Here is a 24,850-nt window from a genome sequence, read left to right on the forward strand (position 1 = left end):
AGTGCACAATTTTCCTAAAATGGCAGAAGTTTGCTTAAACTGAGTTCAGATTTAATTTCCCCAGATTTAATTTCAGCAGCTTCCTGGAGGTGCAATTTTAATCTGATACGGTTGTAATTTGGCCCATGCAAACATTGATCCAAATCGGTGCATAGTTATATATAGCCCCTATATAAACCGATCCCCAGATTTGATTTCATGCAGTTGAAAACTTCATTAAACTCTAAAATCATGGAAAAATTGGTTCATATCGGTCCATAATTGTATATAGGCCCCATATAAACCAATTTGACCTCAGATTTGATTTCCCGAGCTTCCTGCAGGTGCAAGTTTCATTCGATCCCGTTGAAATTTGGCTCTCTAATTACCGTGCAAAAATTTGGACAATTGGGAGTATATTCTAAAATGGACAATTGGGAGTATATTCTAAAGATCTGGAACTTCGAATAGCGAAAAGATTACCTAATCACTGCAGTGTTTTTCAGTCTGAAATATTAGCAATAAGAGAGGTGGCGAACTGGCTGAGAAGTAATGTTCCAAAAAATGTGGGCATTAATATATACTCAGACAGTCAACCTGCAATAAAGTCCTTGGACTCTGTGTTCCTCAACTCGAAAACGGCCAACGACTGCTGCAAATCTCTCAATGAGATGGCTGAGCAGTACAATATTCACCTAATATGGGTGCCTGGCCATAGGAACATACCGGGGAACTGCGAAGCGGATGAGTTGGCAAGGCTAGGGACTACCTTACATATTCCAGGGGAACTAGAATCTGTTGGTATACCTGGAAGCTCACACACAGAAAACAAATTTGTTGTGCCAACCAATTCTTTTGCCAACCAAATTATTCGGTCCCATCTACTACCAGAATATAACTGACAAAATTTGTCAAAGCAACCAACTGTTGTCTTGCACAACAGTATATCAAATTGGTTGGATAACTAAAATTTGGGCACATTATAAGTCTAATTGGTAATCCCAACCAATAAGATTTTATTCGTTTGTTGAAACAACTATTTATTATTTTCGGACAACCAATACTTGAGAAATTAAAGAAACCATTTGGTGAATTAATTTTAGTCTGTATTTAATTTTAATACATATTAATATTTTTATTGACTATTGACCTAATAAAACATCGTCATCTTTAGAACCTTTTATGAACTGCCAAAGAAACTTCATGAAATAGCAAGAGTTGCGAAATCTACACAATTTTCAGGTCCAAGGAGGTCAAAACATATTTTTTTAAATTTCTGGAAGAAAAGCAGACATAATATAAAAAAAAAATGCGTTAACGTTAAAAAAGTACCTTTGATCGTGTTCTGTTGGCAAAGTTTGTCTAATAGTACACGCCTTACATGGTTATATATGTCATTCGATTTGAGTGGCAGTACCCCAATGTACCCAAAACCCCAACAGAGATTAAAAACTGAATGGAAATGATGCAGATGCTGCTGATGCTCCACTCACAATTACTCGATCGTGACTCACGCATGGACCTTGAAATGTTCTTATGTCTTTGCACCAGAATCTTTCTTCAGTTCTGATCGATTTTAAGTTCGATGGCGAGGTAGCCAATCTATATATTTACCATTCACATCCTCGGAAATCGTCACATTTGTTAAAATATCTCTAGTAGGGAAGAACGTAAGTGAGTGAGTGGTATTAATGTTATTTGATGATTATGTTACTCACCACTTAAGAATGCAGCTACCGAATTAAAAAGAATATATACCTAATTCACAGCAAGTCTTTATGGCCAGAATTTTCTCTAATATTGGGTACTCGACATGAAAAATTTGAATTGTATTGAAATTTTGAGAATTTAGAGTTTATAATTAATGAAATCAAACAACAACTTATTTGTTGTCATACTTATGTAGTCCATAGCAACAAATTCCTTTATAACTATAAAATTTGTTAACACAACCAACTTATTGGCTAGGCGGACTTTCAGTTGGGTTTAGTGACACATTGGTAAAACAAATCAGTTATCACAACAGGGTGGAATAAATTGAAATAGTTAGTTACTTCAATGTATAAATAACGACCAATGTTTGGTCGTGTGTACCAACTTTTGGTCACACCACCGTTATATTGATTATATAAACTATCAAACAAGAGAAATAAGTAACAATTATTCCACACAATTAAAAATTGTGGGTCTCCACTATCAAACTGTTGTCCTAATCGAATTCCAACCAATCATTTCTCTGGGTGCATGCTGCGTGAGAAGGCTGTTATGATGGCAAATGTTCGATGGGAGAATTGCAAGGGCTGTACCGACACCAAGCAAATATGGCCCCATTTAAACTTAAACCGCACACTAGATATGCTAGGGTTCTCGAGACGTCAGATATCACTCCTGATATCTGCTATAACGGGTCGCTGCCTGATAGGCGATTTTGCAAAAACTATAGGCGCGAAGTATAATGACTATTGTATGAGCTGTCATGATGCGGATGAAAAGGAATCAATCAAACACCTCTTGTGTGAGTGTCTTGCATTTTGTGTAAAGCGCAAGCAACTTTTAGGAGCATATACCTTCAGATTACTGGCGGATCTGGAAAACGTTAACTTAAGCAGTCTGCTAATGATTTTGGAACAATCTGGTTGTTGGTTCAACAAAGAAAAATAATAAAGAAGGTTCAGCGGTTAAAGAAGTGCCCATATGTAATAGGTACTTTTAGTTAATGTGGTATCACAATGGACTGAATAGTCTAAGTGAGCCTGAATCTCAATCGAGCTGCCATTTTAACCTAACCTAACCTAACCTAGTCTAAAATTTCGTTTGGGAGGAATGAAATAATTTTTGTTTTGCTCGTAGCTAAAACAAATACCAGGTCATTAAATTTTCCTTGCTTTGACAACACTGAAAAATATATCATCAATATTTTTCCAAGTACAATTTTTATAGAATTAAAAAAAGATAACAATTAAAAACTTAATTTTTCAATAATAAAAGAAAAAAAAAACAATCACAAAAATTAAAATTGGATCAATCAATTTTTTGATTAAAATTGGAAATTGGTACAATTATTGCTAAGATTGAACAAATTTCAATGAAAACTTAGTGGGATCAATTAATTTGGTGATTGAAGACAATTGTTTTCTTTGAACATATTGTGGAAATAAAATATGGAAATATTAAATTTTTTCTCATGAAACAGTCCACTGTTTTTTTTTTCCTGTGTAAGCATTGCGTGTATATGGATGGAACTGATGTTACAACAAACCGTTAACATGATTATGAACTTTTTAATATGATTAAATGTTCAAACATCATTGTTTGTTAATGTATTCTCATGTGGTTTTTGCTTGCAATTATAGAGTATGCTGCACTTTAAGAACTCAATGATTGACTGACTACACTGGTAATAAAATTATGACAACAATACCCAAGAGAAGTTCAGGTAAACTAGTGCAAGGGTTGTACTAGGACAGTGGGTTCAAATTAAAATGTATAGCTCGAAAGATCAAAGTTTCGTAGAATTTTGAAAATTCGATGAGAATTGTCGTAACACATCGAAATATAATGTATAGTCTGGGTCGTGGTGAAATTCTAAGTCGTTTTAGCAATGTCCATTCACCCGCCCGTCTGTTGAAATCATGTTAACTTCCGGAAAAGTTACCGACTAACAATTTGGCTTAAATGGTTGATTTAGGTCGGTATTGCAAATGGGGCATATCGGATCACTTTTAGTTATAATTCTCCACATAAATCGATCTCAAGATTTGTCTTCCGGAGACTAGTGGAAGAGAGAATTTCATCCGATACGATTAAAATTTGATTCGTAATCACGGTTGCTACTTGTGCCAAAAATAATCTACCACAATTTGAATAAAATATTAACACAAATATAACAAATTTAAAATAAAAATCTTTTTTTTTAAGTTTGTGTTTGTGTATGTATATATTATTAGGGAGAATTTTGTGGGTGTATAAATATCCCCTGAATTGTAAATGTGTCGAATTTTAAACGTTTTAACGATTTAGCTTGCGTCATTTTCTTTCTATAACAATTTCTTTCTTCTTTCTATAACAAGTTTTGTCAAAATTTTATTTTTACAGAATAATTTGGCAATAGTTTATTTCTAAAGAACAAAAAATAAGAAAATTTAGTCAAAATTTTATTTCTATTGAAAATTTTGGCAAAATAGTATTTCTATTGAAAATTTTGGCAAAATTGTATTTCTATAGAAAATTTAGTAAAAATTTTATTTCTATAAAAGATTTTGGCAACATTTTATTGCTATAGAAAATTTTGTAAAAATTTTAATTTTATAGAAAATTTTGGCAAAATTTTATTTCTATAGAAGATTTTGGCAAAATTTTATTGCTATGGAAAATTTTTGCAAAATTTTATTTCTATAGAAATTTATTGCAAAATTTTAGTCTATAGACAATTGTTGCAAAATTTTGATTTCTATACAAAATTTTGTAAAAATTTTATTCTGTAGAAAATTTTGTCAAATTTTTATTCCTGTAGAAATTTTTTTCTATAGAAAATTCTGCCAGAATTTTATTTCTATGTCAAATTTTATCAAAATTTTATTTCTATGGAAAATTTTGTCAACATTTTGATTTTTGTAGAAAATTTTGTCAACATTTTATTTTATAGAAAATTTTGTCAAAATTTTATTTCTATAGAAAATTTTAGCAAAATTTTATTTCTATAGAAAATTTTGTCAAAATTTTATTTATATAGAAAATTTTGTCAAAATTTTATTTCTATAGAAAATTTGTCAAAATTTTATTTCTATAAAAAACTTTGTCAAAATTTTACTTCTATAGAAAATTCTGTCTAAATTTTTGTTTCTATTGTCTATAGAAAATTTGTTAAAATTTTGATTTCTGTAGAAAATTTTGTCAAAATTTTGATATCTACAGAAAAATTTGTCAACATTTTATTCTGTAGAAAATGTTGTCAAATTTTTATTCCTATAGAAAAGTCTGCCCAAGATTTATTTCTATGGAAATTTTTATCAAATTTTTTTTTCTATAGAAAATTTTGTCAAAATTTTATTACTATAGAAAATTTTGTCAAAATTTTATTTCTATAGAAAATTTTGTCAAAATTTTAGTTGTACAGAAAATTTTGTTAAAATTTATTTTTAACATTTTAATTCTATAGAAAATTCTGCCAACATTTTATTTCTATGGAAAATTTTTTTCAAAAATGTATTTCTATAGAAAAATTGTTGCCAAAATTTTATTTCTATAGACAATTTTGTCAAAATTTTATTTCTACAGAAAAATTTGTCAAAATTTATTTCTATAGAAAATTTTTGCAAAATTTTATTTCTATAGAAAATGTTGTCAACATTTTATTTCTATAGAAAATTTTGTCAAAATTTTTATTTCTATAGAAAAAATTGTCAAAATTTTATTTCTATAGAAAATTTTAGCAAAATTTAATTTCTATAGAAAATTTTGTTAAAATTGTATTTCTATAGAAAATTTTAGCAAAATTTATTTCTATAGAAAATTTTGTCAAAATTTTATTTCTATAGAAAATTTTAGAAAAAATTTTTTCTATAGAAAATTCTGCCAAAATTTTATTTCTATAGAAAATTTTTCAAAATTTTATTTCTATAGAAAATTTTTGCAAAATTTTATTTCTATAGAAAATGTTGTCAACATTTTATTTCTATAGAAAATTTTGTGAAAATTTTATTTCTATAGAAAATTTTAGCAAAATTTTATTTCTATAGAAAATTTTGTCAAAATTTTATTTCTACAAAAAAATTTGTCAAAATTTATTTCTATAGAAAATTTTTGCAAAATTTTATTTCTATAGAAAATGTTGTCAACATTTTATTTCTATAGAAAATTTTGTCAAAATTTTTATTTCTATAGAAAAATTTGTCAAAATTTTATTTCTATAGAAAATTTTAGCAAAATTTAATTTTTATAGAAAATTTTGTTAAAATTTTATTTCTATAGAAAATTTTAGCAAAATTTATTTCTATAGAAAATTTTGTCAAAATTTTATTTCTATAGAAAATTTTAGAAAAAATTTTTCTATAGAAAATTCTGCCAAAATTTTATTTCTATAGAAAATTTTTCAAAATTTTATTTCTATAGAAAATTTTTGCAAAATTTTATTTCTATAGAAAATGTTGTCAACATTTTATTTCTATAGAAAATTTTGTGAAAATTTTATTTCTATAGAAAATTTTAGCAAAATTTTATTTCTATAGAAAATTTTGTCAAAATTTTATTTCTACAGAAAAATTTGTCAAAATTTATTTCTATAGAAAATTTTTGCAAAATTTTATTTCTATAGAAAATGTTGTCAACATTTTATTTCTATAGAAAATTTTGTCAAAATTTTTATTTCTATAGAAAAATTTGTCAAAATTTTATTTCTATAGAAAATTTTAGCAAAATTTAATTTCTATAGAAAATTTTGTTAAAATTTTATTTCTATAGAAAATTTTAGCAAAATTTAATTTCTATAGAAAATTTTGTCAAAAATTTATTTCTATAGAAAATTTTAGAAAAATTTTTTTCTATAGAAAATTTTTCAAAATTTTATTTCTACAGAAAATTTTGTCAAAATTTATTTCTATAGAAAATTTTTGCAAAATTTTATTTCTATATAAAATGTTGTCAACATTTTATTTCTATAGAAAATTTTGTGAAAATTTTATTTCTATAGAAAATTTTAGCAAAATTTTATTTCTATAGAAAATTTTGTCAAAATTTTATTTCTATAGAAAATTTTGTCAAAATTTTATTTCTATAGAAAAGTTTGTCAAAATTTTATTTCTATAGAAAATTTTGTCAAAATTTTATTTCTATAGACAATTTTAGCAAATTTTTTTTTTCTATAGAAAATTTTGTCAAAATTTTATTTCTACAGAAAAGTTTGTCAAAATTTTATTTCTATAGACAATTTTAGCAAAATTTTATTTCTATAGACAATTTTAGCAAAATTTTATTTCTATAGACAATTTTGTCAAAACTTTATTTCTATAGAAAATTTTGTCAAAATTTTGATTTCTATAGAAAATTTTGTCAAAATTTTATTTCTATAGAAAATTTTAGCAAAATTTTATTTCTATAGAAAATTCTGTCAAAATTTTATTTCTATAGAAAATTTTGTCAAAATTTTGATTTCTATAGAAAATTTTGTCAACATTTTATTCTGTAGAAACTGTTGTAAAATTTTTATTCCTAAAGAAAAGTCTGTCAAAATTTTATTTCTCTAGAAAATTCTGTCCAAATTTTATTTCTATGGAAAATTTTGTCAAAAACTTATTTCTATGGAAAATGTTGCCAACATTTTATTTCTATAGACAATTTTGCCAAAATTTTTTTTCATATTTCATGTTAGCCTGATACCGAAAATAGGCAATTGACGTCCAAATGCATTATATCGAATCATACAATTATTTTTCGAGCTTTATGGACAGATATAGATTAAGGAACATGGTTAATAGAGCCATTTTTTTCTATAGAAAATTTTGTCAAAATTTTATTTCTACAGAAAATTTTGTTAAAATTTATTTCTAAAATTTAATTTCTAAAAAAAATCTGCCAAAATTTTATTTCTATGGATAATTTAATCAAAATTGTATTTCTTTAGAAAATTTTATTAAAAACTTATTTCGATAGAAAATGTTTCCAAATTTTATTTCTATAGAAAATTTTGTCAAAATTTTATTTCTATAGAAAATTTAGGTAAAGTTTATTTCTAAAATTTTATTTCTATAGAAAATTTAATCAAAATTTTATTTCTATGGAAAATTTTGTCAAAAATTTATTTCTATAGAAAATGTTGCCAACATTTTATTTCTATATACAATTTCGTCAAAATTTTATTTCTACAGAAAATTTTGTCAAAATTTTATTTCTATAGAAAATTTTGTCAAAGTTTTATTTCTATAGAAAATTTTGTCAAAATTTTAATTTTAAAAATATTGTTGATATATATTATCATAATTGCATAAGTAATTTTGTCTTATATTTGACAATTATTGTTCTGGGTTACATTCTTTCAATACAAAGAGTCCAAGTATGTGCTTTTTGTCTAGCCGGACTCTTTCTAATTCAGCTCATTCCTACTCCCAAAAAAAGTAAACTCACCATGAAAGAAAATTTAGTTTTAACTTAGAAAATGTTAACTAAAATATTGTAGTAATAGCAGTATAATACAAATAAATAGTTAGAAGAAAATTTATTACAAATAATATTTTTTTCTGTTGTTTAATAAAATTCCATATGTCGGAAGAAAAAATCGGAATTAAAAATTGTTAAAATGTCTGTAGCGCTATACGAAGTTCCAGAAAGACACAATTAAATAAAAAGTATTAATTTGAGAAACTTATAAACTCATTTCCAACAAACTTCACCCATTTTAGGAAAATATGAACAATTTTCATATTTAGTAAAATTTTGTATTTCATTTCATTTGTATCATTTCTAGTTCACGTCATTAAAGTAAGAATAAAATAATTAAAATAAGAAAAATTTCCAACATTTGGCAAAATTTAACTAAAATAAACTAATTTCATGAACAAAAAGAGTTTTATTTTAGTTCATGTCGTTCTCTTTTTGCTGGAGGTAAAATACTGCTTTCTTTATACTTCAATTAACATTGAGAGTTTGGGTTCTTAATTTTCTACCGGTTGCTTTTTTTCTGAGTCACTTTGTTTCACTATGACTTTTGAAATGGAAATTCAATATCTTTGATTCAATTTGCCGGTACAAAAAGAAGCGTATCTGTTCCATTTGATGAAAACTATATTTCAATTGAATAGTTCATCCAACCACTCGATTCGAGAGGAACATTTGAATGACATCTGATTTTTTGGCTAAAAATTGAATTAATTTCATTTTCCTAAATAGTTTTCCACAGCTATATTTTCATATAAAGACATCTAATTGAAATATGTGTTTCAGAGGGGTTTTAATACTCCGCACGTCATCGCAATTAATTGGCCTATGGGTTTATCAAATTTTTGATCCCAGTTTTTTTTTATGAAAACCAATTTCTGTGGTGTGAAGCAAATATTGACTATTCGCTAACGCTTTTACCAAGTTTTGCCAATAATTCTAGTGTTGCAGTTTTTGAATCCGTTGATGGGGTTAACACGAGGTTAAGTAACTAGTATAGAATGGTTTATTAGTACAGAATGGTTTACTAAGTTCATACTGGTACACCCTCAAAAAAAAAAATATTTCTGTAATATATACTCGCAAACACATTCTGCTTCAAGCATATATATTTTCAGGATTGGTCCAACAAAATAATGTTACAAAAATATAACACAATAATGTTATAAATAAACAAACTTAATAAAATATGTGTGTATTGTTTATGAACATTATGCTTGCACTTAAAATAAAATTTTGTCAAAATTTCTACAGACATAAAATTTTGAGAAAATTTTCTATAGACAATTTTGATAAAATTTCCTATAGACATAAAATTTTGAGAAAATTTTCTATAGACATAAAATTTTGATAAAATTTTCTATAGAAATAAAATGTTGACAACATTTTTTATTTATTTGAGAATTGAGGATTTTTTTTTCTATATGAAGAAGTTGCCAGATCGAAACAAAATTTAACATGTGTTCATAACAGAGATGGAAGTTTCCAAAACACTTAACTTTTTTCTGTTTATACCGCGCTTTTTGTGCTAGGCTAAGAAGTTTCGGAACTGCCATCGTAGGGTAGCTCACAGAATGGTTTACTAAGTTCATAAAAAATTACTTCTGTAATGTATACTCACAAACACATTCTGCTTCAAACATATATATTTTCGGGATTGGTCCAACAAAATAAAATTTTGACAAAATTTTCTATAGAAGTAAAATTTTAACAAAATTTTCTATAGAAATAAAATTTTGAGAAAATTTTCTATAGAAATAAAATTTTGGAGAAAATTTTCTATAGACAAAAAAGTGTGGTTTATTGTTGGGTTTAATGAACTGTCTGAATTTATTCTGATAATTGGTTGATAGTTTTGCTGCAAGTAGAGGATGCTGATGAGGAATGTGGTAATTCCGAATGTGCGTCCATCCAACCATCTTGCAGTCTATAGGGCTTTGCCCAAATAAATTTGACAAACATTCTTTTCCTCTGTTGGTTAAGCTACACTTGTAGTTTAGTCAATGTATGGTTTTAAGCTGAAATCAAAAAAACAACAACAATGATTAAAGAACAAAAACCAACAATAACAAAACAAAACGAATGAAAGAAATAAAATTTTGACAAAATTTTTTTAGTTTTTTGAGAAAATTTTCTATAGATATAAAATTTTGAAAAAATTCTATAGAAATAAAATTTTCAATAGAAATAAAAATTTGAGAAAATTTTTTAAAGAAATAATATTTTGAGAAAAATTTCTATAGACTAAAAATTTTAATAAAATTTCCTATAGACATAAAATTTTAATAAAATTTCCTATAGACATAAAATTTTGAAAAAAATTCTATAGAAATAAAATTTTGACAAAATTTTCTATAGAAATAAAATTTTGACAAAATTTTCTATAGAAATAAAATTTTGACAAAATTTTCTATAGAAATAAAATTTTGACAAAATTTTCTATAGAAATAAAATTTTAACAAAATTTTCTATAGAAATAAAATTTTGGAGAAAATTTTCTATAGACAAAAATTTTTGAGTAAGTTTCCTATAGACATAAAATTTTAATAAAATTTCCTATAGACATAAAATTTTGAAAAAAAATCTATAGAAATAAAATTTTTACAAAATTTTCTATAGAAATAAAATTTTAAAAATTTCTATAGAAAATAATTTTGGCAACATTTTTCATAGAAATAAGTTTTTGACAAAATTTTCCATAGAAATAAAATTTGGACAGAATTTTCTATAGAAATAAAATTTTGGCAGACTTTTCTTTAGGAATAAAAATTTGACAACATTTTCTGCAGAATAAAATGTTGACAAAATTTTCTATGGAAATCAAAAATTTGACAAAATTTTCTATAGAAAGAAAATTTTGACAAATTTTTCTATTGAAATAAAATTATGGAGAAAATTTTCTATAGACAAAAAATTTTGAGAAAATTTCCTATAGGCATAAAATTTTAATAAAATTTCCTATAGACATACAATTTTGAAAAAAAAAAAAAATCCATAGAAATAAAATTTTGACAAAATTTTCAATAGAAATAAAAATGTGACAAACTTTTCTATAGAAATAACTTTTTGACAAAATCTTTTATAGAAATAGGATTTTGACAAAATTGTGTATAGAAATAAAATTGTGACATCATTTTCTATAGAAATACAAATTTGACAAAATTTTCGATAGAAATAAAATTTTAAGAAAATTTTCTATAGAAATAAAACTTTTAAAAAAATTTCTATAGAAAAAAAAATTGTAAGAAATTTTTCTATAGCAATAAAAAAATGTAAAAAGAGATAAAAGTTTGAGAAAATTGTTTATAGAAATAAAATTTTGACAAAATTTTCTATAGAAATAAAATTTTGGAGAAAATTTTCTATAGACAAAAATTTTTGAGTAAGTATCCTATAGACATAAAATTTTAATAAAATTTCCTATAGACATAAAATTTTGAAAAAAAATCTATGGAAATAAAATTTTTACAAAATTTTCTATAGAAATAAAATTTTAAAAATTTCTATAGAAAATAATTTTGGCAACATATTTCATAGAAATAAGTTTTTGACAAAATTTTCCATAGAAATAAAATTTGGACAGAATTTTCTATAGAAATAAAATTTTGGCAGATTTTCTTTAGGAATAAAAATTTGACAACATTTTCTGCAGAATAAAATGTTGACAAAATTTTCTTTGGAAATCAAAAATTTGACAAAATTTTCTATAGAAAGAAAATTTTGACAAATTTTTCTATTGAAATAAAATTTTGGAGAAAATTTTCTATAGACAAAAAATTTTGAGAAAATTTCCTATAGAAAAAAAATTTTGACAAAAATTCTATAGACATAAAATTTTGAGAAATTTGTCTATAGAAATAAAATTTTGACAAATTTTTCTATAGAAATAAAATTTTGACAAATTTTTTTATAGAAATAAAATTTTGAGAAAATTTTCTATAGAAATAAAATTTTGCCAAAATTTTCTATAGAAATAATTTCTATAGGCATAAAATTTTGAGAAAATTTTCTATAGACATAAAAGTTTTGAAACATTTTCTATAGACCTAAAAATTTTGAAACATTTTTCTGTAGAAATAAAATTTGGACAGATTTTTTATAGATAAGTAATTTTGACAAATTTTTCTATAGAAATAACATTTTGACAAATTTAGAAATAAAATTTTGAGAACAGTTTCAATAGAAATAAAATTTTGACAAAGTTTTCTATAGAAATAAAATAGTGACAAACTTTTTTATAGAAATAAAATTTTGAGAAAATTTTCTATAGAAATAAAATTTTGAAAAAAACTTTCCATAGAAATAAAATTATGAAAAAAAAATTCTATAGAAATAACGTTTTGACAAAATTTTCTATAGAAATAAAATTATGAAAAAAAATTTCTATAGAAATAAAGTTTTGACAAAATTTTCTTTAGAAATAAGTTGATGAAATTTTCTATGGATATAGGAATTTTGAGTTTTGTTGGTGTAGTCCCGTTGTTGATGGAAGCTATAAATACATTTAAAAATCGACACATTCACAATACAGTATTTATAAACCCAAATCAAAAACATATTTTTTTTTTTTTCAATTTGGTAGATTTGTTGTAAAATTTTCTTCAAATTTTGATAGATTATTTCTGACACCAGTGGAAACCGTAGATCCAACGCTAGCAATTTTTTTTGACTGTCAAATATTTATGATGTCTCAATCTCACGATAGGTCACATCAGGTTGAAATTTGTAAGACAATTTTCACAATTTAATTTCATGTTTTGGGCGAGATGAATATTTAAAAAAAAAAAAAAAACATAAATAACGCTCCTCAAAAAGTTCTGAGTACGTATAACCTAAATATATAAGAGAACCCTCGTAGTAGTAGAGCGTTTCGAAACCATGGTATTCTCCTGATTCATGCCCATGTTCCCTAATCCAATTCCGGGTGAATGTGATTTTCGTGTCCTACAATCTACTTTCACCGGAATTTTAGTGAAATCAATTCACTTGCAAAATTCTTAGTGAAAGATGAATTATGTCCAAGATGGGAATATTTCCGGTTAAAAAAAAAGTACTCGCGTAAAAAATTTGAAATATTTTATATTTTATACATGAGTTTTATTAAAACTGCGTCATTTTTAATTAAAAAATAATAAATTATAATAAGTCTATTGATTCCACTTATTTTGATTTCCGCCTTGGTGAATTTTTGGATGATTTGTGCAACCCAGCTGGTTACAGAAAAGTTCAAAAAAGAACGTGGAATTAATAACACCAAATTTTCACGTTCGTGGATTTGATGTGAATAGTGGAAGTGGAATTGAAGTGGATATCGGAACATGGGTGTTAATTCCGTTTTACTTCAGGATACTCTCAAAACTTAAGAGACCATTGCGGGAACACGTTTCGATTCGATTGAAGCTATGTTGGAAAGGCATGTTTCTACTATTGGAGAAATCGTTGGAATTAGTGTATTTTATAGGGAGGTAATTACTTTAAGGGGGATAAAATAAATTACTAACTTTCCATTCCATTAGAAAAAAATCGGCTTCTTACTTTATGTCCACAGAAGTACTACTTCACTTGATCGAAAATAAAAGTCAACCATTCATTCTTCAAAAAATGCCCAACACAATTTGAAAATATCCGGTTATGGTCGTTTATCCGCTATCATAGGAACTCCAACACAAATGCAAATAGTGCATTTTAGTTATGGCTAGGATGCAAATCGGCCATCGAACGTTAAAGAAGAAACTTCGATTGGTTGATAATGGAAAACCTTTTGAATAACCTGTGGCTTTAAACAAATCTCCATTTTGAGCAAAAGTTGAATGACAACAATGACAAAAAAAAATCAACAGGAAAAACAACACCACCACCAATAACAACAAACTGTAGAATATGTAGATATAAAATCCCTTACCAGCTAAAAGTATAACAAAAGAAAAGGAAAAAAAACCGCTAAACCTAAAACGAGAAGAGTTTCAATAGAAATTCAGTCCTTTGGGCGGTAGGCGAAAAGCTATGGCAAAAGGTAAAGTTGAGCCAGGACAAGTCTTTGTAATTCGAAGCATATTTTATTACTAGATACTGGATTTTATTTATATCTGACAATATTATATGCAGTTATCGGCTTAAGATAGAATTTGTATAAACATACATTTTTTTGTCGTATTGAATAATTTAAATTGTGCATTTGTGAGATTTGATTATGTTGCAGTTGATAAGGATAATTTTAAGATTATAGCTTGACATTGATATTGAATCCATTATGCACATAAAATTTAAACGATGAAGTGAAAAGGCTCCTTAGTTGATGTTGTCAGGAGAAAATGAAACAAGTCAATGGAATTATTTTATATCCAAAACCACTAAGTGTTCAGGGTATGATAATTTTGAACCTAGATTAAATATAATATTCTAATCGAAATCATCCAGAACAACCCAGCAAAAAAAGCATCCCCAAAAATGGAGTGAAAATGTTCTTTTTGGATCCGGAAGTGGTGAAAAATTGGCGCAGAAGCGATGAATTTAACATAGGCTTGTCATAGGACGGATGTCCACCATTTCAACAGCCGTTAGGTTAGGTGGCAGCCCGATATGTCAGGCTCATTTAGATACCACATTGGTGTGGCCGTTGCACTGAATTTGCATCACTTTTTAAGATGTGGTCCGAATTCAATGTTTTGGATGTGAATTATAAAATTGTGTGATATGTTGCCAAATAAATAATTTTTTTATGATTTTTAATGCATTATAACGCTTGTCTAAAACGTTTGACCTCAAATATTTTCAAAAATGTCCAATTTTTTTAGAATGGATTAGATTTTTTTCGATAAAATTTAAATAATTTGTACCATTTTATTAATTTTTACTCTCTTTTTAACCTATTTGAAACAAAATAATTTAAAATTTCTTATTAACAAGTAAGGAAAGTCTAAAGTCGGAGGGGGCCGACTATATTATAACCTGCACCACTTTGTAGATCTAAATTTTCGATACCATATCACATCCGTCAAATGTGTTGGTGTTGGTGTTGTATATAAAGGTTTGTCCCAAATACATACATTTAAATATCACTCGATTTGGACAGAATTTGATAGACTTTTACAAAATCTATAGACACGAAATTTACGTCGGCTAATGCACTAGGGTGGAACACAATGTTAGTAAACAAATATGGGAAACATTTAAATCTGAAGCAATTTTATGGAAACTTCGCAAAAGTTTATTTATGATTTATCGCTCGATATATATGTATTAGAAGTTTAGGAAAATTAGAGTCATTTTTACAATTTTTTGACTAAGCAGTGGCGATTTTACAAGGAAAATGTTGATATTTTGGCCATTTTTGTCGAAATAAGAAAAACATATATATGGGAGCTATATCTAAATCTGAACCGATTTCAACCAAATTTGGCACGCATAGCTACAATGCTAATTCTACTCCCTGTGCAAAATTTCAACTAAATCGGAGTTAAAAATTGGCCTCTGTGGTCATATGAGTGTAAATCGGGCAAAAGCTATATATGGGAGATATATCTAAATCTGAACCGATTTCAACCAAATTTGGCACACATAGCTACAATGCTAATTCTACTCCCTGTGCAAAATTTCAACTAAATTAGATCAAAAAATTAGGCTCTGTGGTCATATGAGTGTAAATCGGGCGAAAGCTATATATGGGAGATATATCTAAATCTGAACCGATTTCAATAAAATTTGGAACACTTGACTACACTACTAATTGTACTCCTAGTGCAAATTTTATTTATATAGAAATTTTTGTCAACATTTTATTTCTATAGAAAATTTTGTCAAAAGTTTATTTCTATGGAAAATTTTGTCAAAAGTTTATTTCTATAGAAAATTTTGTCAAAATTTTATTTCTATAGAACATTTTGTCAAAATTTTTTTCTATAAACAATTTTGTAAAATTTTATTTCTATAGAAAATTTTGTCAATATTTTATTTCTTTAGAAAATTTTGTTAAAATGTTACTTCCATAGAAAATTTTGTCAAAATTTTATTTCTATGGTAAATTTTTTCAAAATTTTATTTCTATAGAAAATTTTGTCAAAATTTTATTTCTATATAAAATTTTGTAAAAATTTTATTTCTATAGAAAATTTTGTCAAAATTTTATTTCTATAGAACATTTTGTAAAAAATTTTATTTCTATAGAAAATTTTGTTAAAATTTAATTGGTATAGAAAATTTTGTCAAAACTTTATTTCTATAGAACAACAAAAGTTTTTATTCTATAGAAAATTTTGTCAACTTTTTATCTATAGAAAATTTTGTCAACATTTTATTTATATAGAAAATTTTGTCAAAATTTTATTTTTATGAAAAATTTTGTCAAATATTTATTTCTATAGAAAATTTAGTCAAAATTTTATTTCTATAGAAAATTTTCTCAAAATTTTATTCCTATAGAAGATTTTGTCAAAATTTTATTTCTATAGACAATTTTGTCAAAATTTAATTTCTATAGAAAATTTTGTTAAAATTTAATTTGTATAGAAAATTTTGGCAAACTATTATTTCTATAGACAATTTTTTCAAAATTTTATTTCTATAGAATATTTTGTCGAAATTTTATTTCTATAGAAAATTAAAGTACTTCTTAGTTGTAAAGGAAAGTTTTGGAAAGACCATGGAATAACCATGGTCTATGGCCGAAATGTCCCATTCATGACAAATCTCCGTCTTGAGATGATCGACATTTTGTTTTTATTGTAGTACCAACCTTGCTCTCCAAATGACCCAGACGCAAAAGTCCAACGTATTAAAATCCGAAGACTTTGGTGTTTATTTTTGTGCACTTTTAGGGAATAAATAATCGAAAGGAACAGATCTTTTGCTCTTGATGTATTTAATGAAAAATATTTTCACACAAAAATATTTGGTAGTACTTCATGGCATCTATCCTTATTATATCAAATAAATTTGTGTTAAAACATAAACATACAAATATTAACAGAGTGCATTTATTTCAAATTTATTCTAAAAAGATTTAGAATTTTAAGCTTTCGTACCTTGTAAATGGGAATTTCAAGGTTTCTTTTTTCCCTTACATCTGAAAACACTAGCATCTAATCTCAATCTTTTGCAATTTTTTTTTCCTGATAAGCAGGTGCTATTTTACTTTTCCCCATTTACAACTCATAAAGAAACAGATATTCTACGTGACTGCAAAACTTTTCATGTAAGGCAAATTAAGCTCTTCGTTCGATAATAAATTTATTTCCGAAAACATTTTTGCATAAAAACCACTAGCAAGAGTTAAGAAATTGCTCCATTTCCACCCCACCCTTGATCTAATACTCAGAGAACTACGTGTTATCCAAAACATAACAATTCTGAAAATGTTAGTTATTACCAAAGAAGTGGTACTTAACGTAACATATATACAGGGAAATGGTTGAGAGTGCGGGTGTGTGTATATATCAAATAAGGATATAACAATTACATATACAACATAGCAACTGAAACAATGAACAATCTTCAATATTGAATTCCATTTTATTATTATATGTGTGAGGGGACAAAGTTTCTTGGATATTATTTTTTTTGCATTGGTCAGGTGAAAGTTATCTTTGAAAACATCATGAAAATACACTTTATGACTTTTATTGTTATGAAGATAATTAGAGACAAATGAAGATTTCACTTCAAAGGTAAGGAGAAAATGAGCGAATCTAATTCAATTTTGATTTACTTGTTGATTTATTAATTAATTTGAGGTGTACTATTGTTACAAAGAATTAATTTTGGTGTTTTTAAAAGGTACGAGGGTTGCCTTTTACATTTCAGAATCGCTTTATTGTTTTCCAAAAATATTTACCATTAAGATCTATACGCATTTGCATGCGTTTGAATCAAGTGTCGAAGCACTTTTGTCACTCTGATTGAGGTATTTAAAAAAAAACATAGATTCTTATCCCTGGATTTTCGGGACTGAATTAATCCCGAATGCGGGGATTTTTATTTTATTTTATTTTTCTTTAACAAGTGAAAGAGAAATTAATTATGTCGCATAAATTTTATTTAATTTGTCGAAAAATGTTTCCTTATTTTTGTGACATCGGCGTGATGTCAGAGTTTGAAATACTGTTTAGTTAAAATTTTCTAAAAATAATCTAAATTTTCTAAAATTAAACAAAATTTTTCTTCTTGATGTGTTCATTGTTTTTCAGTGTATAGCCTTATCTTCGTGACTATCTGAGTATAAATTTAAATACGTCTTCTAGTCATCATTTATATTTATTTCATATTTGTACTTATTAGTAACAAATATAAAAAAGATAAAGCTATGACATTGCAAGTTTTAACTCTCCCATCCCACATATTAATAAGTAGCATCGTTTAATTATTTTTATGCTATCCATTCAATGTAGAATGCCATAAATTTATCACTGCTGTTAATAAATTTCGATTAACTACCGATAAGATGTGACTTCATAAAATACTGATTAGCTATTACATTGTGACCGATTAGGCGAACAAAGTGCGTAAAAGTAATAATTCATTAAATTATCCAAAAGTGATAATTTCACGTATGCTCCGACACACAACTACATCCACATAATCATCGCACGCACATTTGGTGTCACTAAGGTATTTGAGGAAAACCCATGGAGGTGGCCTAATAGAAAAACGTGACTTTATTTATCACGACTGACATACCTACAACTTCTATGATTGCAAAAACAAAAAAAAAAACAAACAATATTAGACAAAAATCGCCATCTATTATTTATTGTATATTATATTTTGTTACGGTAAGCATAAATAAAAAAAAAACAAAAGTGGAAATCGTAAACATATATTGCCTTTATATTTGTAGTTAACTTGATTTTGATTCGAAAGCAAGCATAAAATGTTTACGGACAGTAGCAATAAGAGTATCCATTTAGAAAATACAAACATACACTCTTATGAGAGTGAGTGTGGGCAAGAGAGCATTTATAAATGACCTAATATGTAAAGGATTGTCAACACATTATTGGTTCTCCCTGGCTTTGAATGTCAAACATGTAGCTACCCCACACATTTCCACGTGTATTTATACATGAGAATGTCTCAAATGACCATTTTAACTGAAATATTTGTCAATATGACATTTTACTTGATCTCTTCTAATGTTTACGTGTTGTGTCAACATGTCATGTTATGTCAACACCTTTTGTATACCAACAAATCGTTTTTGACAAATATTCTACAGAGAGTATGTGGGACTGATTTCATGTAAATTCGAAGTTATGAATCTTTGTGTGTGAGTGTGTGTGTCTGAAATAGATCCATACACCCTCAGTCATATACTCGTAGGTTCTACCAAAGCGTACAAATTACAGTACAAACAGTTAGCAGTTTAAATTTCGAATAACAGGCGTAGTGCTGATGTGAGTGCTTCACAGTCTTGTTTGATATTAGATTGCAGACTTTTTCCTAAATACGGATTTGTTTTTGTGGTTGTTTTAAATACCTGTATATTCAGCAAAGTAATGCGAATTTTAACATAAAACTTAAATCGAATTATCATAAGAAACAATAGGTCATAAGGTAAAATGGACTAATTGCAATAGTTGGGTCTATAATAGTACACAAGGTGGCTGATATGTAATACAACAAAGTAAAGTGCTATATACATTCGAAACTCTGTTTAACGAATACCCCTTTTAGCGAAAAATCCAATTTAACGATATTCTAAATAACAAAATTTACGCTTGATTTAACGAAAAATCGTAATCGTAAGAAAATAAACAACAAAAAATAAATATTTGGCGATTGTAAGAATTGTTTAAGGCTTTCGAAAACGTCTATAAAGTACTGCATTCCTCAAATACTTAGATTCCATGAAATGTTTGGAAACACCCTACGGGTAATGGATATACCCCAACATCGGTACAGGACTAGTTTCTGGTGTGAATCGAACGGACCAGTGCTGCCGCTAGTGAAAAATTGAGTGAAGTAGATTTTGGAAAAAAGTGGAGTAGATTGAATAAAATTGAAGTAGCATACATTTTTGAAAACAAAACAATAGCGTCGGTGAGCGTATTCCTTTGCTAAAGATATTAAAGAATTTATAATTACTAATATAATAATTAATATAATTATAATATAATTAAATAATAATATAATATAATTAATATAATTATAATATAGTCGGCCCCGCCCGACCTTAGGCTTTCCTTACTTGTTTTTCATCATTTAATACTAGCGACGCCATCTATGTGTCAGACCGGGGACTTATCAGTCAACCTGTTAAAATATTGCATGACTATAAGTGATGTAATACCTATAGCCAAGGCAAAAGAAAATTTGAGATATTTTTCATTTCAAAAGAGCTCCATTTACAACCAAAAGAATAAGAATGACAACCAATTTAAAATAACAAGTGAAATGTTAAAGAAAGATTTCCGCTTTAGCTCGTATCTAAAATAGAAAATCAAAAGGTAATGTTTGAATATCCCACAATAGTCCAAAAAAAAAAACCTTACAAAAAACTGTTTACCTACACAAATTTTAGAGGGGTTGTTATCCTTGGGTGTTTGTGGCAATTTAATTTAAATCGTCACAATTTGTTACTTATTTGGCCTAAATAATCTCAACAATTTGTTAAAAAGTGTTAACAAGACTTACAAAATCTTTTACATGGAATCATCATAGAAAAACAAACAACAAAAAATGTCAAAAGTCCTTTACAAATACAGAGGGTAGTAATTGAACTTTAGATTTGTCTCCAAGCTTGATTTACTTAATCAGACTTTCAGATGGCCATATTTGTAGTCTTTATTCTTGGGACATCAACTTCACTAGAATGCCTTGTGCCACTCCTACTCCTACATACAACAGCAGTTAATTACTATGTTAATATCCTTTTTGCTTGAAAAGTTTTTAAACATTTTTAATTGTTTTTTGTTTCCCTCTTTTTGCCCAAACATTCCAAAACAATTGATTTAGATATTGACATTTTCTTTAGGGACAAAGTAGCGGATGTTCGAAGCCTTTGTTCTTTGTTCTTTTTTTGTTTTATATGAATTGATTAAAAAATTCATTATTTGTATAGCACTTGTCATTTTTGGTTGCTTTTTTAATTTTTCTTAAGGTTGATTGGTCCAATGTCAATTGTCAATCATAATCGATGGGCTTTAAAATTGACATTATGTCAGAGTTTTTTGTTTATTGGAGTTAAAGGAAAATTCCAATTTTTATAACCTAAACCACTATGTAGTAGAGGTATACACGTGAGTAATATTTTGCTCACGCTCATGCACACTCACGACGGAGAAATCTTATTCACGCACACTCACGCACGATGTTTTTTGGTAGGACTCAGGCTCACGCACGCTCACGAAAAGAATATTTGTACTCACGCACACTCATGCACGAAAATCTCTTCAATGTCGTGACTCACGAAAAATCTCGTGACTCACGAATAATTTTATGGGTAATTTACCTATAGAAAATGACTGGAAACATGAGTATGCAAATCGAGAGCGTTATAAAACTCTTAACACCTAGGATGTCACTAAAATTATATGTTAAATGAATTCAACTCCTAAGCATTTTATGTTCGTAAGCGGGATTATTTTCGTGAGCGTGTTTTTCCGAAATTCGTTACTCACGCACGCTCACCAAGATATTATTTTCGTGAATCACGGTCACGCACGACATTGGGTTGGTTAATCACGCTCACGCGCACTAACGCCGTTGTCCTGAGCGTAACTCACGCGTGAGTCACGAAAATTTTCGTGTGTCACGACAATTTCGTGGCACGTGCACACCTCTACTACGTAGTCAAAGTATAGGAATGGGAAAATAATCCTAGAGGAAATATGGGTCCTTGATTGCGCTTAGCTTTGGTTACCCATCCATCAGTTTCTCCACCCATTTCTTAGAAATATTAACCACTCAATTCTTATGGCAAATATTATAAAGGGACCATTTTGTCTTCAAAGATGAAAGCAATTAAAAATGTCTTCATTTTAAAAAAGCCTCGTTTTTACCTCGTAATCAATACCAAAATCCTTAAGGGAAGATCAAAATCTTTGTATCCAAGTAAACTTATTTTTTGAGTGTATAAGTTTACAATACATTTTTTGTAAACTTATTTTACAAAAAATGTATAAGAAGTGGTCTTGAGCATATCTGCCGAACACATATTTAGCTATCTCGTCTTCTTCTGATTATTGCAAACATAAGACCTAACACTGAAAAATATATTGTCGTGTGGCCAAAGATAATATAATTATATAAAGTATTTTTGATCAGTGAGAGATTTTCTATAGAAATAAAATTTTGACAAATTTTTCTATAAAAATAAAAAGTTGACAAAATTTTCTATACAAAAAAAAAAATTGACAAAATATTCTATTGAAATAAAATTTTGACAAAACTTTCTATAGAAATAATATTTTGACAAAATTTTCTAGAGAAATAAAATTTTGACAAAATTTCCTATAGAAATAACATTTTGACAACATTTTCTATAGAAATAAAATTTTGACAAATTTTTTTCTAGAAAAAAATTGACAAAATTTTCTATAGAAATAAATATTTGAAAAAATATCTATTGAAATATCATATTGACAAAATTTTCTATAGAAATAAAATTTTTAGAAAATATTCTATAGAAATAAAATTTTGACAAATTCTTTATAGAAATAAATTTTGAAGAAAAAAAATTCTACAGAAATACAATTATGACAACATTTTCTATAGAAATTAAATTTTGACTAAATTTTCTATAGAAATTAAACTTTGACAAAATTTTTTATAGAAATAAAATTTTGAAAAAAATTTTTCTATAAAAATAAAAAGTTGACAAAATTTTCTATACAAAAAAAGAAATTGACAAAATATTCTATTGAAATAAAATTTTGACAAAATTTTCTATAGAAATAAAATTTTGACAAAATTTTCTAGAGAAATAACATTTTGACAACATTTTCTATAGAAATAAAAGTTTGACAAATATTTTTTCTAGAAAAAAATTGACAAAATTTTCTATAGAAATAAATATTTGAAAAAATATCTATTGAAATATCATGTTGACAAAATTTTCTATAGAAATAAAATTTTTACAAAATATTCTATAGAAATAAAATTGTGACAAATCTTTTATAGAAATAAATTTAAAAATAAAAAAAAAATTCTATAGAAATTAAATGTTGACTAAATTTTCTATAGAAATACAATTTTGGCAAAATATTCTCTAGAAAAAAAAAATGAACAAAATTTTCTATAGAAATAAAATTTTCCCAATCCTACACTGAAAAAAAAATTGCCGTGTGTCCAAAGATTTTATGTCCTTAAAATACGAATACGAATTTTGCTTGCCATCAAAGACGCATTTCTCTGAAATAAAGTTTTTTTGATCGTCCAAAAGTCCATAAACTTTCCGATGAATTCGTTTTGGAGCCCATATACTTGGATAGGGTGGCTGATACATAATGCAACAAAGTAAAGCGCTATAACATCCAATTTTAGTATCGATTTGCCACGAATTATGGCCTTCAAATGGCCGACAAAGCCATCACACGCTGCTCGAAAGTGGCTCTGCGTATTGTGTACTGAAAAAAATATTGTCGTGTGGCCAAAGATTTTATGTCCTTAAAATACGAATGCGAATGTTGCTTTGCACAGAAGACGCATTGCTTTGAAATAAAGATTGTTGTCTTGTCCAAAAGTCGATCAACTTTTCAATGAAGTCCTTTTGTCCTTATAGTAAAGTAGTTCGACTTAAAATTAGGTATCTTTGGATGAAAGAAAATTGTGTGTGACTAAGGTCGACTTGACTTTAATAAGTAATAAGTAATAATTAATAAAATCTTAAATCCTTAAAATGGTAGACTTTTTGGGGTTTTAAAATTATAAATTTTTATTTTAAAGATGTTTTTACTTGAGACGTATGTTAGTATAATTTCTATTTGAGCTGGAGAGTTGCTCACCACTGTGGTATCACAATGGACTGAATAGTCTAAATGAGTCTGATGTGACGGGCTAGAGCTAGCTCGAAATATCGAGTTCCGATTATATAAAGCATTCTTGCTCAGTGAGAGATTGTAAGACGTATCCGTTTGCCTGTCTGTCTGTGGTAATCAAGTTGCTGCCTTCACTAATGACGTTATAGTCCTGAAATTTGGCAGAGATTCTTTTTTTGTTTGTTCATAGGTCAAGTCGGAAGATGGTCCAGGTTTTGATATAGCCCTTATATAAACGGATATATTAAGTCCACAAATAGAAGTTCTGAATATGATGTGTATAAGTCCAGGTTTTGTTAAAGCCCCCATAAGACCTATCTAACACACCGCAATTTTTATCCCATTTGCTTGAAATTGGAAACATAGAGGTATTTTAAGGCCAAATATGGCACACCTATCCCGCTTGTATTCCATACTATCCCGCTTGTATTCCATTCACGGTTGCCTCAGTTAGAATTCTACCAAAAATGGTAGATTTTTGCAAATTAAGAGGTAATTTGCTATAGAAATACAATTTTCAAAATATTTTCTATAGAAATAAAGTTTTTACAAAATTTTTTATAAAAATAAAATGTTGACAAAATTTTCTATAGAAATAAAATTTATAACAAAATTTTCTATAGAAATAAAAATTTGACAACATTTTCCATAGAAATAAATATTAGAAAAAATTTTCTATAGAAATAAAATGTTGACAAAACTTTTTATAGAAATAAAATTTGGCAAAATTTTCTGTAGAAATAAAATTTTGA

General features: G+C 26.9%; 1 protein-coding gene and 1 long non-coding RNA gene across 2 annotated transcripts in view; one reads left to right on the top strand and one right to left on the bottom strand.

Annotated features, from left to right (window-relative positions):
• The window catches only part of RYa (RYamide), a 108,144-nt gene that overhangs the window by 30,539 nt on the left and 52,755 nt on the right, over positions 1 to 24,850 (top strand). The window lies entirely within an intron of this gene.
• LOC142241375 (uncharacterized) lies at positions 1,361 to 2,182 on the bottom strand. The gene is made up of 2 exons (XR_012723604.1): positions 1,698 to 2,182; positions 1,361 to 1,634 (listed from the first exon to the last, which is right to left on the bottom strand). It is a non-coding gene; the product is annotated as an uncharacterized LOC142241375 (long non-coding RNA).

Source organism: Haematobia irritans, chromosome 5 (genome assembly GCF_050003625.1).
Source record: "Haematobia irritans isolate KBUSLIRL chromosome 5, ASM5000362v1, whole genome shotgun sequence".
Lineage (NCBI taxonomy): Eukaryota > Metazoa > Arthropoda > Insecta > Diptera > Muscidae > Haematobia > Haematobia irritans.